The sequence below is a fragment of the Carettochelys insculpta genome, chromosome 9 (assembly GCF_033958435.1).
Source record: "Carettochelys insculpta isolate YL-2023 chromosome 9, ASM3395843v1, whole genome shotgun sequence".
NCBI lineage: Eukaryota > Metazoa > Chordata > Testudines > Carettochelyidae > Carettochelys > Carettochelys insculpta.
In genome coordinates this window covers 50,803,635-50,821,354 of record NC_134145.1, presented here as the reverse complement: position 1 = coordinate 50,821,354, position 17,720 = coordinate 50,803,635, and the positions used below count along the sequence as shown (strand labels likewise).

The 17,720-nt window shown below is 42.7% G+C and overlaps 1 long non-coding RNA gene across 1 annotated transcript in view; it reads left to right on the top strand.

The window, feature by feature from the left end:
- LOC142017855 (uncharacterized) overlaps positions 1-17,720 on the top strand; it is a 33,173-nt gene that overhangs the window by 1,034 nt on the left and 14,419 nt on the right. The window lies entirely within an intron of this gene.

The following is a 17,720-nucleotide window of genomic DNA, read 5'->3' as shown; positions in this document are numbered from 1 at the left end:
TTGTTCTCTACAGCCTAAGCTGAGTGCCAACTGACCTTTAGCTCAAGCTGTAGAAGTGCCTCCACTGAGCTCCCGAGGTCCCAAGTTTGAGATTGCCTGTGGGCAGTTGTACATTGCAGCAACTGTGATAGCATGTAGAGAACCCTGCTGCAGTGCAGCCTAGAGCTAAATGTGTTTGATAAATTATGCAGTTTAAGTGGGTTGAGAATTGAAGTGAAAGTTAAAAAAAATAGCTATCAACCTGAAGTTCAAAATTAAGGTAGTAAGAAGAGCACCAGCTTTATGGGGTCACAGTGGATTGGTGTCATTTACATCATCACCTCTCCCATCTGCCTCATGGGTTAATCACGGGACAGCATGCTGATGCCTTTGTAGCCACGTAGGTGCCTGAACCTATTGTATCCTCCTGCAAGTTTCCTCAGCTCTGTTCTATCCAACATAGAAAACTAAACTGCCTACAATGCTGATGCTGCAAAAGGTCTATGGCTAGGCGATCACAGCTCAAAGCTACCAATGTTGTTGTCACCATCATGCAAAAGGGCCTATGTGGGGAATCCAGACTTGCAGATTCGAAACAAACAAGCTGAGCATTTCCATATGCTGAAGACATAGTTTTGTTGCTGTTTTAACACAAGCAGTGCTATAATCTGACCCCTCAGCAGAGTGGCAGTATTTACAGCTAAGACACTTGTTAATATATGAGTAGATTAACATGGCCTAAGACTTCCAGAATGACTGAGAACTTGTAGAAACAATTCAAGCTCCCCTAGTCCATGTCCATGATGTTTGATTTGTTAATGGCAAGGAGTTCCGTTAAGTTAGAGTTCATGTGAAGGTGTGGGAAGGGGATTTATCATAGCCCATAAAAAACTCAATGGCAGAGCATATTACTTAATGTAAAAACTAATTCTGAGGTTCTCGGGCTGTGCCTGATTTAACAAAGATTTTATTCAAAATGTCAGGGTGCCACTAAGGTAACCTTAACCTCAGATATTTCTGGGAAGTCTATTAAAAAAAAAAGGACCATGATGCATCTGTTATGGGACTGTATGTCAGTCAGGCAGAGGTGGACACAAGAGTTAAAATAAATGAAATACTGTAAATAAAATCGAAAATATCCTATGATTTAATTTTAGAAGAGTTATCTACTAAAAGGTATTTAACAAAGGCTTTTGTTCTTGAGGGTTACATGATCACCCAGTTCATGAAAAGCTTGCCCAACACAGATCTATGCTATTCAGAACTCTGAGTTAACAGACAAGAATAGTATAATGCTGTAGAGATCAATCCATTATATGGATTTAAAGCTACTTGGACCCTTTTTCTAGGCAGCTTTGGATACAAAAATGTAGCAAGGAATGCCAGATGTCCATTCAACCTAATCAGGCTTTCCTTTTGTCAGCTTCTTCCATCTCCTCTGTATCTCATGCATCTTCCATTATGTCAGCGTAGCACCAGCCTAATGCGTCTATATAGTATTGTCTTGTATTTGCACAGTTATGACTAGTTGAGAAATTGCAGAATTCTGCTGGAGAACCTCTGTTGTATTGTAGTGTTCATTTTTGAGTTAAAAGAGCTGGTTAATCAGATTCACTGGGCATTGCAGAAATGTGGCTTTTTTTCTTTAGTGTTCTTTCCATTCTTCTGAGAGTTTTGGCTGTTGGTGAAAATAACAGGCTAATGGCAATGACTACACTAAAACACAATATCCTCCTCTGCTAAACAACCTTCCTCAGATGCCTCTGCTAATAGACTGAATTGGAAAAAGTCCCCTTTTTTTGGTTCTAGATTCCCCCTACTGATAAACTTGACATTATGTCCTGTTTTTGTGTATGATGAATAGCCAACAGGAAATTAAACAAGACCTCAGATCACCCACTTCATTGTCTCTAGTAACCTGTGATAAGAACTGAACCCAGATCCCCAGACAGAAGAGGTTAGAATAACAGACAATTCAGCAAAACTCAATAAATTAGTAACACATGATAAAGTGCATAATAGCTAATTTTATTGTACTTTGCACTTCTATAGGGTCCTCCAACCAATAATCACGAGTGCTTCTTCTACATTAAAAGATTAACTGTCACAGTCTCTGTGAGGTATTACTAGTCCCATGAAACAGATAGAGAAACCGAGCCACTGGGAGGTTAAATGACTGGCTCAAGGTAGAACAGCAAATTTGGAATCTGATCCAAACTTCTCAAAGTTAATGAAAAAATTCCCGTCAGCTTCAGTGGACTCAGGTCCTGAAACAAAAGTCCTGGGTTCTGTTCCTGGCTCTCTAAGTTGTTCAGAAAATAATTCGCCTTTTTAAAATGTCAAAAATAGAAGATCCAGACAAACAACACACGTCCTTTGTAAACAGTTGTGGCTCAGAGAAAAGGAATAACTAACATGCTAAGTATAAGAAAGGTGCCAAATTGCTGATGAGACTATAAATCCTTTACTTTTATAAGTGAGCACTTTCCCTGGTCCACATGCCTGTTATCGTATAACTATATATGAAATTATAGGATATGTCCATATGCTTGAGTTTTAGCTCAAATAAACACCAAATACTTTTTAAAAAAAGTGAAATCTGCAAGCAAACACCAATTACACAATCCTCCTGTCCTGGGTCTACTCCAGAGATCAAAAATAGGCTTTCACAGAATGAAACATATATGATAAGTAAATTTATATATTTTTTTACCTCATGTGCCTGACCAAATAAAACAGATCTAGGAATTGCACAAGATATTTCTTGTCCTGTAGTACAGCATTTCCCTAGAAACTTGTGTTAAGAGAGTTCATGACACTCAATATTTAAATTAGGAAACAAGTACCTTTTTAGGCTTTACTAATTGTGCTAATGTAACCCACACACCTAGGTCAAGATCCTGCTAACTTTTAGCTCAGACTGTAAAGGCTCCTGCACTCAGTTTCAGAGGTCCCAAATTCAAGTCCACCTACATGCAGTGACACTGGATTCACAGGCCTGGCTGCTGAGCATCTATATTTATCAACAGAACAGCTACAACACTGATAGCAGCAGTAAAAACTTCTCCGCTTCAGTATTTAAAGAATCTACTGCAGCAGTATTTCCACAGCTACAATATAACTTAAAGGCTGCAGTTATGGCAGTGTTTCCACTGCACTTGCCGAAAAGGTGGTGGATTGTGATGGTGATTTGCAAATATGACGTGGACATCTGCCAGTGAGGAAATGAATAACCACCAGAGAGAAAACAATTTGGCTGTAAGCATTTCTGGGCTTCTTAGTACTGCAAGGAGACTAAGGCTGCATCTACACTATGAGGTAAAAATCAAATTTAAATGAGTTAGCTCGACATGAAAATGTCACTTTCTTCACTGTAAATATCATTAGTGTGATTTAGTCTGCCTTAATATTGATAACAAAATGTTGATATCAATGGGCGGGTGTAGCATCAATCTCGAGTTTAAAAAGTCAAATAATGGCTCGTTTGGAAATGCCATGGCTTTCATTCAAATCTTTTAGCCTCCACAAGGGTCTCGTATGTATCCCACAAAGCTACATGCTGCACTTGGCTCCCTGTTACTAGCGGGAGCCGGGAAACTGACCAGGGCTGCTGCACTGTCAGTTTCCCAGGGCCCGAATCTGCAGGGACCTGGGAAACTGACAGCGATGCTGCACCTGGCTCCTGGCTCAGGGAACCGTGGGATAGGTTCCCACAATGAACTGCTGCAACAGTCAGGCTGTGTCTACACTAGCCCAAATCTTCAAAATGGCCATGCAAATGGACATTTCGAAGATTATTAATGAGGCGCTGAAATGTATATTCAGCACCTCATTAGCATGCTACCGGCCATAGCTCTTCGAAATTGCCGCTTTTCACTGCTGCGCAGCTCGTCCAGACGGGTCCTTTTCAAAAGGACCCCACCAACTTCTAAATCCCCTTATTCTTATCTGTTGATAGGATTTCAAAGTTGGCGGGGTCCTTTCGAAAAGGACCCCATCTGGATGAGCCACATGTCAGTGAAAAGTGGCAATTTCAAAGCACCGTGGGTGGCACCATGCTAATGAGGCACTGAATATGCATTTCAGCACCTCATTAGTAATCTTTGAAATGGCCATTTGCATGGCCATTTCGCAGATTTGGGCTAGTGTAGATGTAACCTGAATGTTTGGTGATTTCAGCGCGGACACAATGTGTCGAATTTGTTGGGAGCCTGTGGGAAGTGAGGATATGCAAAATCAAATTTTAAAAACTGGCATTATAAATTCGATTTGTAATCAATTCAAATGTACCTTGTAGTGTAGACGTAGCCTAACAGACTGAAATGACTCCAGAGGAGAAAAGACAGAAATATTAAAGGACTGGGAAATAGCCTTTCAGGAAAGAATAAAGGAACAGAACTCACATCACCACCTGGTATAAATTGGCATAGCTGGATTGAATGGCAGTACGCCAGGGCTGAGGACAGAAATGTTGGGCCCCTGGGAAATGTTGGGGGGTGAAGGGGAAGGAAGCAGAAGGGGCAGGCTGGGAGCTAACCTCCCGCACACCAGTATTCTGCACTGTCTACACCTCATGGCCAAGAGCTCCAGCAACAATTTAATAGGGCCCTGAACTTCAGCTGCTGAGGTAACAGTGGTTGGAAGCCCTAGGCCCTTTTAAATAGCCAGAGCCCAGGATAGCTACTCCCTGTGAGCTCTCCACCCGCAGCCCCAAAGGCAGCCCTGCATTATATCAATTTTCATGAGCTGGGAATCTAAAATTTGAGTAGCTTAGCTAATAGTCAGTCATGTTGGGGTTATTATTGTTTATATTTCACAGATCAAGGCCCTGCTGCACGAGGTGATGTACAAGTACAGAACAAAAAAAAAGAGATCTCTGGCCCCATGTAATTATTAGTTATAATTATTATAATTATAATTATTAATTATACCAGGTATTATTTTAAATATCTAAGTGGGCAATACACTAGGAATGGGGAAGGAATTTAGCAGAACAAAGCAGAGCTAGCTAGGGGCAATGATATAAACCTGACCAAAAAAAAAGAAAAAGTTCTGAACAGGAAAATCTGTGAATGATTTTTGTTAGACTGTGAAACAGTCTCCCAAGAACAGTAGAGGAAGCCCATCATGCAGAATAGCTAAAATTAGATTGGTCAACTGCAGGGGGAAAATCATGCCCAGGTACGGGAAACATTGGATGCATTACAATTACATATTGAAATATTCAGAGATGACATAGGGTTTCAGCTGGCAACCTAGAAATGAACGATTTGTGTCCTATTAGCACATCAAGCAACATTAAATATTATAATTAAATAAAAGCGGGAAAAAATCTGTGAACCAAGATTTTTTCCATTAGCAAAAAGGAAGTGACTAACCATGACTCAATTGGTTAACCAAGTAGTAAGGCAACTTGCAATAACAAAGGCTCACTCATCTTCCTCAGAGGACGCAGGAGTGTGCAGAAGTGACAAGAGACTTTGAATGGCATGAGATAACGGTGGGGTTCGGCCAGCTGCCATCAGTAACAGAAGGAGGACTTGGGAGGGAAGGCAAGTGCAAATAAAAACAAGGTGAACAAGGATATGACTGTTGCCAAAGACATCACGGAAGGCATAGTTGGCACAAAGTTTCTGTGCTGTGTGCACAAAAGGAGGGTACATTAAATGTCTCTGATGAAGCACTGGGTGCAGCAAACAGTTTGACAGCATCACCACCCACAGGTGGGCTCAAACCTCAAACTGCCAGAGCAGTGTGAGCTGAAAACCTCCGGACTCAGCTAAGGGTGTAGCGGAGACATTCTTTTTCTCTGCAAGGGGGCTAGGTGCCATTACAGAGGCCAGTGAACCACACCTAGGTGTGTGGGTTACAATAGCTGATCAGTCAGCAGAAGGCAAAGATCCTTGAACACTTGTTCAGGGCCTGCTCATAAGTGTAGCAACACAGAGCAGCGATGCAATCCACCTGCAACTCCCACTCGACTGATGAATCCAGAACTAGCCAGACTATTTAAAAACTAAGGCGCATGAGGCAGAAGCCAAGTTTCCTAGGAAACTTTACAATAAAGGCCCCAATAAGTTCCAGAGTTTAAACCTCTCCATTGCAAAATCCACTCCCTCCTCATGTACTCCCGTTTCCATTAAGCAACTGCCCAACTGACTCAGAAAGTGCAGTTTGTGAGTGTAAGACTATTCCTGGCCCAGGAACTATTTTCTGGAATAAGTTGCTTGTGTAAATCCCATAACCACAGACACAAAGACAGGGTTATTTTAATAGCCATTTCCCCAAAACAACCCCATCTGAATTTTTAAGTTCTTGATAAGTCTCTTTCTGGTAGGTCCCAGCATATCAAAAGGTCTTGAGCAACATCACCAGCTGGACAACAGCTGTTTTGATGCATCCTTCCAAATCCACATCTAACAGGCTGTTGCTGGTAACACACCAGTGATACAGTGTAGCGATCTGAAATATGCATTTGCACACTTTAAATTTCCTCTTCTGATGGCAGCAGAGGTCACAACAACTCATAGCGTCTTTTGATCAGCTTTATAAACAGCCTTTCATGCTGGAACCCCTTGAACTCAGAAAATAGGGATTCAAAGAGACCATAAAAAGAGGCAAACTCATGACAGAAAGTGATTATAATTATGGTGAATTGCATTTCTATAGAAACTGCAAAATGCTATTTTAAGACCAAGACCTTTTGATCTCTGCTCTATGTCCTATAAATTAGACCCATGACAGAGTGAAAAATCCCAGCAGCAGGTGAGCTTATAAAACAATTTTAGCTGCTGGGAATATCTTCTGCAGCAGGCTGGGGTCCAACATTAGTTGGATACTTGTTTCTCAAGGCTTGATTGTATGGTAATTTGGTGTGGGTGGCTACACTATGGAAAGAGACCTGTGTTTGGAAATGGTTTCATAAAATAATTAAAACATGGCTCCTGTCTAAACCACCTGTGAGCTTTGTTTGGTCACCTGCTTCAGAAGCACCAAAGTTTGTTCAAAGCCATCTTTCAGAGTTTGTTCAGGACTAGCTAGAGCATGCTTTTTGAAAAGAGTCTTGAATTTAGTTTGGATGGAGTTTTGAACCCACTTTCAGACAGCTTGTCCTCTGGCATAGAGACAAACAGATGGGTAGGAAGACTAACTTAACCAACCTGAAAGATCAAACACTTTGGCATTAGTCATAGATCCTGCTTCATAAAACCATTTCACCTTTCCTCTCCTCCACCTTTTTCCGGTAGTACATGGTATGTGTGTAATGAATGATGCCACTTCAGAGACTCACACCAGAGTGGCCACTCCTCCTTCCTAGACAAGCAATCCAGAAAGCTTACATAACAAGAAATTGTTTACTTGGCCATCACAACACTTTGTTTGAAAAAATGTTCAAGACCTGTGGGAGCAACATTTAATTTACAAGTGCTACTACGCCCACAGAAAGTGTGAGCATTAAGGTGCACAAACAAAGGAGGGAGGAATTCTGCAGTGAGATGAAACTAGTAATTAGAAGAGAACAGAAAATAGCTATCTGATTTAACACAGTTAATGGCTTGACATTACAGTTCACCCTGGCAGTTTACTGAAGCATAGCACTCCCACATACCTAAGTGGGAGTTCTACATGTTCACATGAGGTCAGAATGTGATCCTAAAATAATCCATCTACACTGGTAATTTGCTGTAATTTCAACCACCAACATAACTGCACCGGTGCCATCCCTTAGACCACTCTGCTTTAAGAATATGACATAATGGGGCACTCTACTGGAAAAGCACTTCCAGCTTATGTTGGTGAAGTTGTGCTCTTACAGGTATAGCTCATTCCACTGCTCCTAAATAAAACAAGTTATACTTGTTGAACCTCTCTAATCCAGCACTCTCTTGTCCGGCAACATCTGTAATCTGGCATGATTTTAATTAGCCAGACATCCACTTATCATGGGTGTGGCCAAGTTTCCGGCAGCCCCATTAAGTTTGTTTACAACCACCAGTCCCAGCTCTCCGTGTTCAGAGCTGTTATTTAGCTGTAATTTACCTCTAAATGTCTTCTAAGAGCCCAGTAAGCAGCAGAAGTGTTGGTAAGGTGGCTAGACAATACTGACCTCCTGTCGTCCGGCAAATTCTCTTGCTCAGCTCTGGTCAGCTATGTGCCAGCATTGGCACTGTTGTTTCCCCCTGTCTCAGAGGAAGTTAAAGTTGTATTAGCACAAATCCTGGCTTTCTAAGATTTACTCCATCTGCCCAGGTGATTGAACAGCTGTAGCTAAACCAATGTCTTTTCACCAATGGTTGGAAGCATCAGAGCTGAAAGGGCCTATGTTAAATGCTACAGTTGAGGGTTAACAAAACCTAATAAAAACATGGAGAAAGTTACTTATAATATATAAAATAAAAACCCATAACTTTGTTTCTAAGTATTGTATCAGGCTAAATACATCCCTGCAGCAAAACTGCCTCCTAGAATCAAGTTACATTATGGAAATATTGCTGTTCTCTCAAACTTTTGACCACCACCAAATGGTAAAATTTCCCGCACAATACTGGGGCTAGTCCAGCATGCTCAGAAATTTAGGTGCCAAAGTTTGTGTTACTGACCAATTGTTATAACACATGCATTTTCCTCCTGGCCATCATTCATAATATTCACTGCACTGGAATAGGCAAACGACTTGCAGAGGAGCACAAGTGGACCCTAATAGTAACCAAGGCTGTTACTGAAGCTAAGGTCTGTTATCTAGTAACAGAGAGGTAGCCGTGCTAGTCTGTATATCCGCAGAACAAACCAGCAGCCTTGTAGCACTTTAAAAGACTAACAAAATAATCTATTAGGTGATGAGATTTCGTGGGACAGACCCACTTCTTCAGATCTATCAGGTCTGTCCCACAAAAGATCACCTAATAAATTTTATTAGTCTTTAAAGTGATACATGACTGCTTTTTTCTTTTCTTTTTTTTGCCCCCTTTACCTGAAGAAGTTAGCAAAGTTTTATATTTTGACTAGGAATAAATAAATTGATTTAGTTTACAGTAAGAACTGATCAGAACTTTTACCCAAAGCTCAAGCCCAAGCCATTGTTGAAGTTCAAAATAATATTTACTTAGGTCTTTGGTTTGTTGTTTAGGGAGGGTGTGTATGTTTTAATTCTCCCACACCTTCTGGTTTATTCTGGGGCCCTGTGTCTACACATGGCCCTTCCTTTCAAAAGAGGCATGTAATGAGCAGGTTCAAAAGATGCTAATGAGGTGCAGCAATGAATATGCAGTACCTCATTAGCATAATGGCAGCTGTGGCGATTCAAAAGTACGGCTTTTCCAATCGTGTGCTGCCCATGGAGATGGGACCTTCCAAAAGGACCCCCCCCCAGTTTTCGAAAGCCCTTCTTCCTATCACCTGTCATCAAAGTATCTTAAGTAGAGGAGGGGCAATAGGGGACGAGAGCTGAGTATTGTTCCAGGTCAGGTGTTCCTATAACCAGATAGGTAGAAGGGCTTTCGAAAACTGGGTGGGGGGTCCTTTCGGAAGGTCCCGTCTCCACGGGCGTTGTGCGATTCAAAAAGCTGCACTTTCGAATCGCCGCAGCCGCCACTGTGCTAATGAGGCACTGCATATTCATTGGCATTCATTAGCATATTTTGAACCCACTCATTAACATGCCCCTTTCGAAAGGAACGGGCACATGTAGACCCAGCCAGGGTGAAGAGAGAGCCGACTTTTTGAGATGTATGAATTATTATTCTAATTGGGATGAAGTAAAAAATATCAAAATCTCATCAGAATTACATATTGGCATCTGTTGGATATGCAGAAATATTGAAAGTTGAGACAGTTGGATGTTCATCTGTGCCAACTATATTATATTATATTATATTATTTATTATTTTTATACTTTAAATTAATCCTTATTCAAATTACTGGTTTTCAGCAGTTAAAATCCCCCCCAAAAAGACATGATTTGCACTGGCTGAACTAAAAACTCAGGCTGGTCATAGTTCAGTGCCACCTTTTGAAGCACAATAATCCTGACCCTTAGAACTAGGGGCCAGATCCTCTAAAGTGCTGGAATTCCCCTTGCATTTTCCACTTCCCAACATTTGGCAGTATTTTTGTTTATTTTAGAAAGCTAAATTGTTACTGCATTGGGCTTATTAGTGGTTTTAACATCTGAAGTAAGCCACAACATGTGCATTAATAGTTCCCAATGCACTTGGCAGGTGATTGAAGGCACTCACTTTTCTACCTGGTATCACACGATAACGTCAAGACACTCACTAACAGCCAGGTCCAACACACTCTGAAGTCAAAGTCCTCTCAATGGGACTAGCATGACTCACAATTTAGTGCTTAACTGGGGCAATACACAAACAAAAATGAAATGGTTGAGCCAGCTAACAACATCCTTTCTAGAAACCTAAAATCAAATGAAACATATCGACAAGTGAAGGGACATACCCATAGAAAACAATTGCTTTTAATCAAATAAACCTTCTCTTGCGGAGTACCAGAGAGAAAGCTGTGCTAGTCTATATACTATCAAAACAAAAAAGCAGTAAAGTAGCACTTTAAAGACTAACAAAATAATTTAATAAAATAATTTATTAGGTGAGCTTTCGTGGGACAGACCCACTTCTTCAGACCATCGCCATACCAGAACAGACTCAATATTTAAGGCAAAGGGAACCAAAAATAGTAATCAAGGTTGACAAATAAGACAAAAATTATCAAGGTGAGCAAATCAGAGAGTAGAGGGGCAGAGGGGCAGGGGGAGTCAAGAATTAGATTAAACCAAGTTTGCAAGAGAGCCCCTATAATGACCGAGAAAATTCATATCCCAGTTCAAACCACATGTTAATGTGTCAAATTTGAATATAAAAAAGAGAGTTCATCAGCCTCTCTTTCCAAAGTAGTGTGAAAATTCCTCTTTAGTAACAAGCAAACTCTTAAGTCATTAGCAGAATGGCCCACTCCATTAAAATGTCGGCTGACTGGTTTGTGGATCAGGAGTGTTTTTATGTCGGTTTTGTGCCCATTAACACTTTGTCAAAGAGAGTTTGAAGTCTGTCCAATATACAAAGCATCTGGGCATTGTCAGCATATGACGGCATAAATGATGTTAATTGAGGAACATGAGAATGTGCCTGTGATTCTGTGAATAACCTGTTTAGGTACAGTGATGGTATCCCCAGAATAAATATGTGGACAAAGCTGGCAGTGGAAAAGTCCTAGGACTGGTGTTCCTGCGGTATAGATTGTGGCTGTTGGTGAAAATGGTCATGAGGTTGGGAGGTTGTCTGTAGGAGAGAACAGGCCTGTCACTTAGGGCCTTCTGGAATGTGGCATCCTGATTAAGGATAGGTTGTAGTTCTTTAATAATGCATTGCAGTGGTTTGAGTTGCGGGCTGTAGGTAATGACCAGTGGTGTTCTGTTCTTGGCTTTTTTGGGCTGATCTTGGAGTAGCTGGTCTCTGGATATTCATCTGGCCCTGGTGGTTTGTTTTTTTTCATTTCTCCTGGTGGGTAATTCAGGTTTATGAATATTTGGGAATGACCTTGTAGTTTTTGGTCTCTGTCAGTAGGATCCGAGCAAATGCAATTGTACCTAAGGACTTGACTGTAAACAATGGATCTAGCTATGCATGCAGGATGGAAGTTAGAAGTGTGTAGGTAAGTATAGCAATCAGTGGGTTTCCAGTTGAGTGTGGTACCGATTGGGCCATCCTTGATTTGTACTGTAGCATCCAGAAAATGTATCTCTCGTGTGGAGTAATCAAGGCATAAGTTGATGGTGGGGTGCAGATTGTTAAAGTCTCTGCGGAATTGTTCTAGAGTCTTTATACCATGGGTCCAAATCATAAAGATGTCATCAATGTATCTTAAGTAGAGGCGGGATAATAGGGGACGAGAGCTGAGGCATCATTGTTCCAGGTCAGCCATAAATATATTAGCATATTGTGGGGCCTTGTAGGTGCCCATAGCAGTTCCGCTAACTGGAGGTATAAATTGTCCCCAAATCAGAAATAATTGTGGGTGAGAACAAAGTTACAGAGGTCAGACACCAGATTAGCTGTGGTGACATCAGGCATGGTATTCCTGATTGCTTGTAATCCATCTTTGTGTGGAATATTAGTTTACAGAGCCTCTACATCCATGGTGGCAAGGATGGTGTTGTCAGGAACTTTTCAGATGTTTTGTAATTTCCTCAGGAAGTCAGTGGTATCTCAGAGATAGCTGGGAGTGTTGGTGGCATAGGGCTTGAGGACAGAATACACATAACTGGATAGTCCAGTGGTAAGGGTGCCAATGCCCGAAATGATAGGTCATCTGGGGTTCCCAGGTTTGTGGATTTTGGGAAGTAAAGAGAATAATCCCAGATAGGGCTCAGATGGTGTGTCTGAGTGAATACGGTCCCGAGTAGCAGCAGGGAGTTCCTTAAGTAGTTGTTGTAATTTCTTTGGAAATTCCAAAGTGGGATCAGAGGAGAGAGGTCTGTAAAACATGGTGTTGGAGAGTTGTCTGGCTGCCTCCTATTCATAGTCTGACAAGAGCACCCCCTTTGTCCGCTGGTTTGATTATAATGTCTGGGTTATTTTTGAGACTTTGGACAGCATAGCGTCTTCTTGGGGAGTTTGAAACATGAATATTCAACAAGCAAAAAAGCAGTCCTGCAGAACTTTAAAGACTAACAAAATAATTTATTAGCTTTCGTGGGACAGACCCACTTCTTCAGATCTGGAAAAGTCTGATAAAAGTAAACTGATACAACGAGAATTTAACAGAAAGAAAAAAATGAAATGAAAACTGATAAATCAGCTACACAAGACTGGGGGAGGGGGTGATGGTGGGGAGGGAGGAGAAAAATTACTTACTGCCAGTGTCTATGAAGTGAGTTGCTTGAGATCACTCTGAATATCAAAGAATATCTATAAACCAAAAAACTTAACTCTAAGCAATAATGAAAGAGTCTTCATGGATATTGCTCAAGCGCAGGCCTGGAGTACACACACATCTGCATTGGTATAATGCTCTTGGTTAAGAGTGTTACTGTTCATTGAAATAGTTATTCAGCCACAATTAAAACAACACAATTGTGAGTATCAACAAGGAAAAAAAGGCAAACAATGAAACCGAGTAAAAACTGTTACAGTAAACTGATTTTAAACATCTTTCCCTTTTAGTAATAATCAAGCCAATTATTAGAATGAGAAGTGTGTTCAGTTAAAGCATTTGAGGCCAGATCCTCAAGTAATGTAAAATTGCATAATTAGGCCAACGAATTTAAATTAATGGTGTTCCAAAATTTTGTGACCTCCACATTGGACAAAGCGTCTTGAATGCAGCTGTTGCTTTCTCTATTCTAGCATTGTTATCCTTGTCTCTTCCTCCATCTCTGCCCACAATACTCCCCCAAGTAGGTGAACTACTCCACATATTCCAGATCATCCCCTCCTAGCGTGATGGTATTGTTGTTGGACTGGTTGATCCTCCTTATGTTGGTCTTTCCCTTGTTAATGCTCAGTGCAGTCATTGAGGCTGTTTTGTCTAGTGTTTCAACCTTTTCTTCCATGCTTTCATGTCAGTGTGAAAGGAGTGATCTTCAGCACAGATGTGAAGTGTGTGCTCTTGTATGTATGAATGCAAGACGTGGCATACTAAAAAGTCTTCAAATCACACGTTACAGACATTCATAAACAGATGCCTGAGGTATGCCTTTTGCATCAAATGGCAAGACTTTGTCACAAATGAGGAGCTTTGAAACAGAGCAGGACAGAACCATTTGATGTTCCAATCAAGAGAAGAAAGTGGGCATGGCTAGGCCACACTCTCAGAAAACTATTATCCAGATTAGTCCGTCAAGGTCTCCAATGGAACCCTCAAGAAAAACACGAAAAGAGGAAGACCTGAGACAACATGGAGAAGATCTACTGAGACTGAAGGACAACAACTGGGGTTCTCCTGGGGTCAGCTAGAAGTTTTGTCCTGAGAGAGAGAGTGAAGCAGAAGAGACTTGTAGATTACCTATGTTTCACTCGGAGTACAAGGGTTTAAGTCAAGTGTTCCAAAAGGGACTTTTCAAAACTGATCATTATGCCTCTGTCTTTACTATAAAAAGAAAATACATTGCTAATATGAGCTAGCTAACTAAATTTAAAATCCTAGGGAGGATAAGGCAGTCTGTCATTTTCACAAGTTGTCAAGTCAAGGTAAGAACATGCCTGTTTTCTTTGGGCTCATCTACACTGGCAAATGCCTTTGGTCGACAAAAGCGCATGAGTATTGCACACTGCAAAGTGACTTTTGTTGCAAAAAAATTACCATTTTTATTGACTAAAACCTTCCACCATTGGTTTTGCCTCTTCCGAGAGCAGGGCCAGTCCCACTCCCACCTTGCCCTGGGCCCATGGCAAGTCTCAGCAGTGTTGCTTCCCTCCTTCCACCCTGCCCCAGCCAAGGCCCCAACAGGAGCTCAATCTTCCTTCCCTCTGTGACTCTGGAGTAGGATAAGTTCTTTGCCTCCTCTGACCATTATTGAAGGTGTGCTCTGCCCTTGCCACATGTGCTCCCTGCTATGCCTGAAGCTTGAGGCCTTTCAGACCCTTCTTGCATAATTGCTCCATGCCATCGCAAGAGGAGGCGGGAGGTAGAAGACCCAAGTAATCAGGATCTTCAACCTATTGTGACCTCAGGCTGCGTGTGTGGAAGCGCTCCAGCAGTTTTATATGTTTTCTGTAGAAGGTCCAGGTTTCACAGCCATACAGGAGACTGGTCAGAACTACAGCCTTGTACACTTTCAGTTTAGTGGACTGTCGGATATTACGGTGATTCAACACTCACGCTCTCAGACGTCCTAGTGCCCGGCTGGCCTGGCAGATTCTGGCGTTGATTTCTTTGTCAAGGGAGCCGTCATTGGCTATCACACTGCCAAGGTACTTGAACTCCCCTACTGTTTTTAACTCTGTTCCTTCAATAAAGATTGAAGTGGGGAGAGCAGCAGATCCTGGAGCAGGTTGAAACAGTACCTCGGCCTTTCCTAGGCTGATGGTCAAACCAAAGAGGCGAGTGGCATCAGCAAACTTGTTGACGAGGAGCTGGAGATCAGATTCCTTGTGTGCCGTAAGTGCACAGTCATCAGCAAAAAGGACTTCAAGGGTGAACCTCTCAAGTGTCTTGGTTTTAGCATTCATTCAACAAAGGTTGAAAAGTGGCCCATCAAGTCTGTATTTTATGCAGACTCCATGGTCCAGGTCCCTAACTGCGTGGCTGAGGATGCACGTGAAAAAGAGGTTGAATAACACTGGGCCAGCATGCACTGGACAGAGCAGGAACCACGAGCATCAAAGCCATGACTCTGAAAGCCCAGCTTCACTGGACAGGGCACATCGTACAAATGGAGGAGTCAAGAATTCCTCAGCAACTCCTCTACAGTGAACTCTGCCAGGGCAAAAGGAATCAAAGTAGGCCTCACAAGAGGTATAAAGACTGCGCAAAGGCCAACATTGCTCATGCTGGTTTAAAACCAGATCAGCTAGAGCAGCATGCAAAAAACCGAACAGGCTGGTGTGCTCTCATACAACATGCCTATGACAACTTTGAAGAGGAGCAACGTGTACACATCATTGATGCTCGTGAGAGGAAGAACGCAACAGCAGCAGCTGCACCAACAGAGCCAGGACAATTCCCTTGCCCCCACTATGAACGCCCATGCCGTTCCAAGCTTGGACTCCTCAGCCACATGCGAGTCCACAACCGATGAGCCCGTGCAAGCTCAAGACGTCATCGTCGGATGCGACGGACTACCTACAACCTATTGTTCTGCAGCTATAGAAACTAATGGGAGGTTGCCACAAAACTGACAAGCTTTCCACAACAGGCTGTGAGGCTGTGATTAAGGCTGTAAAGTTTTATATTTAGCTGACCTCTCTACCTCTCTCTCACTTTGACACTGCAGTTAAATCTGTTTGATTTCAGTGCACGCATAATGCCCTTTTAAACAGATGGCAGCTGTTGGTGAAAGTTAAAACATCTTGGCTATTTAAAAAGTGTCCAAGATATCAGTTGAGTGTCAGAGGGGTAGCCCTGTTAGTCTGGCTCTGCAAAAGATATCAGTTGGTGTCCTTAGGCACTAACAACTAAGCACAACAGCTCTTTTTTATAGTTTCATAGAATATACAGGCAAACTAACCACAGTTGGCCAAGGGCCAAGAGAAAAACACAGGGGGAGGCCGTGAAAAGGTAGTCAAGCAGGAAGAAAGAAAGACAGTGTCATTCAAATGATCTCAAAGCGAAGAGGAAAGAGTGGAAAAACATAACTGGCAGGGGGCATAGACAGCACGGACGGAGGCACCTTAACAGCAACAAAAACAGCAGTAACTAAACTAAGCTGCAAGAATGATTTGAGGTCCGGAAGATATACTCTGTAGTAAGAGACTTCACTTGTCTTTGAGGTACTAAATCATAGACCCGTGGCTGGAGATGGGCTGCACTGAGAACTGCCTCTCAGCATCTTGGCTGGCTGCTATCACATGCTCAGGGCTAACTGATCATGGCTACGTCTACACATGAAGCCTACATCGAAGTAGCCTATTTCGATGTGGCGACATCGAAATAGGCTATTTCGATGAAGAACGTCTACACGTCCTCCAGGGCTGGCAACGTCGATGTTCAACATCGACGTTGCGCGGCACCACATCGAAATAGGCACAGCGAGGGAACGTCTACACGCCACAGTAGCACACATCGAAATAAGGGTGCCAGGCACAGCTGCAGACAGGGTCACACGGCGGACTCAACAGCCAGCTGCTCCCTTAAAGGGCCCCTCCCAGACACACTTGCACTAAACACCACAAGATCCACAGAGCCAACAACGAGTTGCAGACCCTGTGCATGCAGCATGAATCCCCGCTGCAGCAGCAGCAGCCAGAAGCCCTGGGCTAAGGGCTGCTGCACACGGTGACCATAGAGCCCCGCACGGGCTGGAGAGACAGCGTCTCTCAACCCCCCAGCTGATGGCTGCCATGGAGGACCCCACAATTTCGACATTGCGGGATGCGGATCGTCTACACGGTCCCTACTTCGACGTTGAATGTCGAAGTAGGGCGCTATTCCGATCCCCTCATGAGGTTAGCGACTTCGACGTCTCGCCGCCTAACGTCGAAGTTAACTTCGAAATAGCGCCCGATGCGTGTAGCCACGACGGGCGCTATTTCAAAGTTAGTGCCGCTACTTCGAAGTAGCGTGCACGTGTAGACACAGCTCATATGTGTAATCTGGAAAGAATTTTAACTCCGGTCAGATTGGAGATTTTTTTTTTCATTTTCTAAGGTGTGGGTGTAGCTTGCTTGCTAGGAAGGCTGGGATGTTCCCACAAGACTGGATGGTGAGGTACAGCCAAGCCTCATTGGGGCACCATTTTGAAGAGCGTGCCAGCCTGTCCTAACTGAGTGATCTCACGTGCAGGGTCTGAGTAAGAAAATATGATGTTTGGGGGCAAAGGCACATGCTCTTCAAAACGGCATCCTGCAGCTGATACCAGATAAAACCCAGCCTGATTTGTCTCAGTACCGGCAGGGGACAGACCTCCCAAAACAAGACTGTCTGGTTCAAACCCAGAAAAGTGGCCTCCCTATCTCCTGAGTAAAACTCCTTAATGAATTCCCACCCCTGCAGGTGCCATGTGCGCTTCAGTCCTTCCTATTCTCTGCCCTATTGCCTCCTATTCTCTGCCTGTGACAATAATAGTT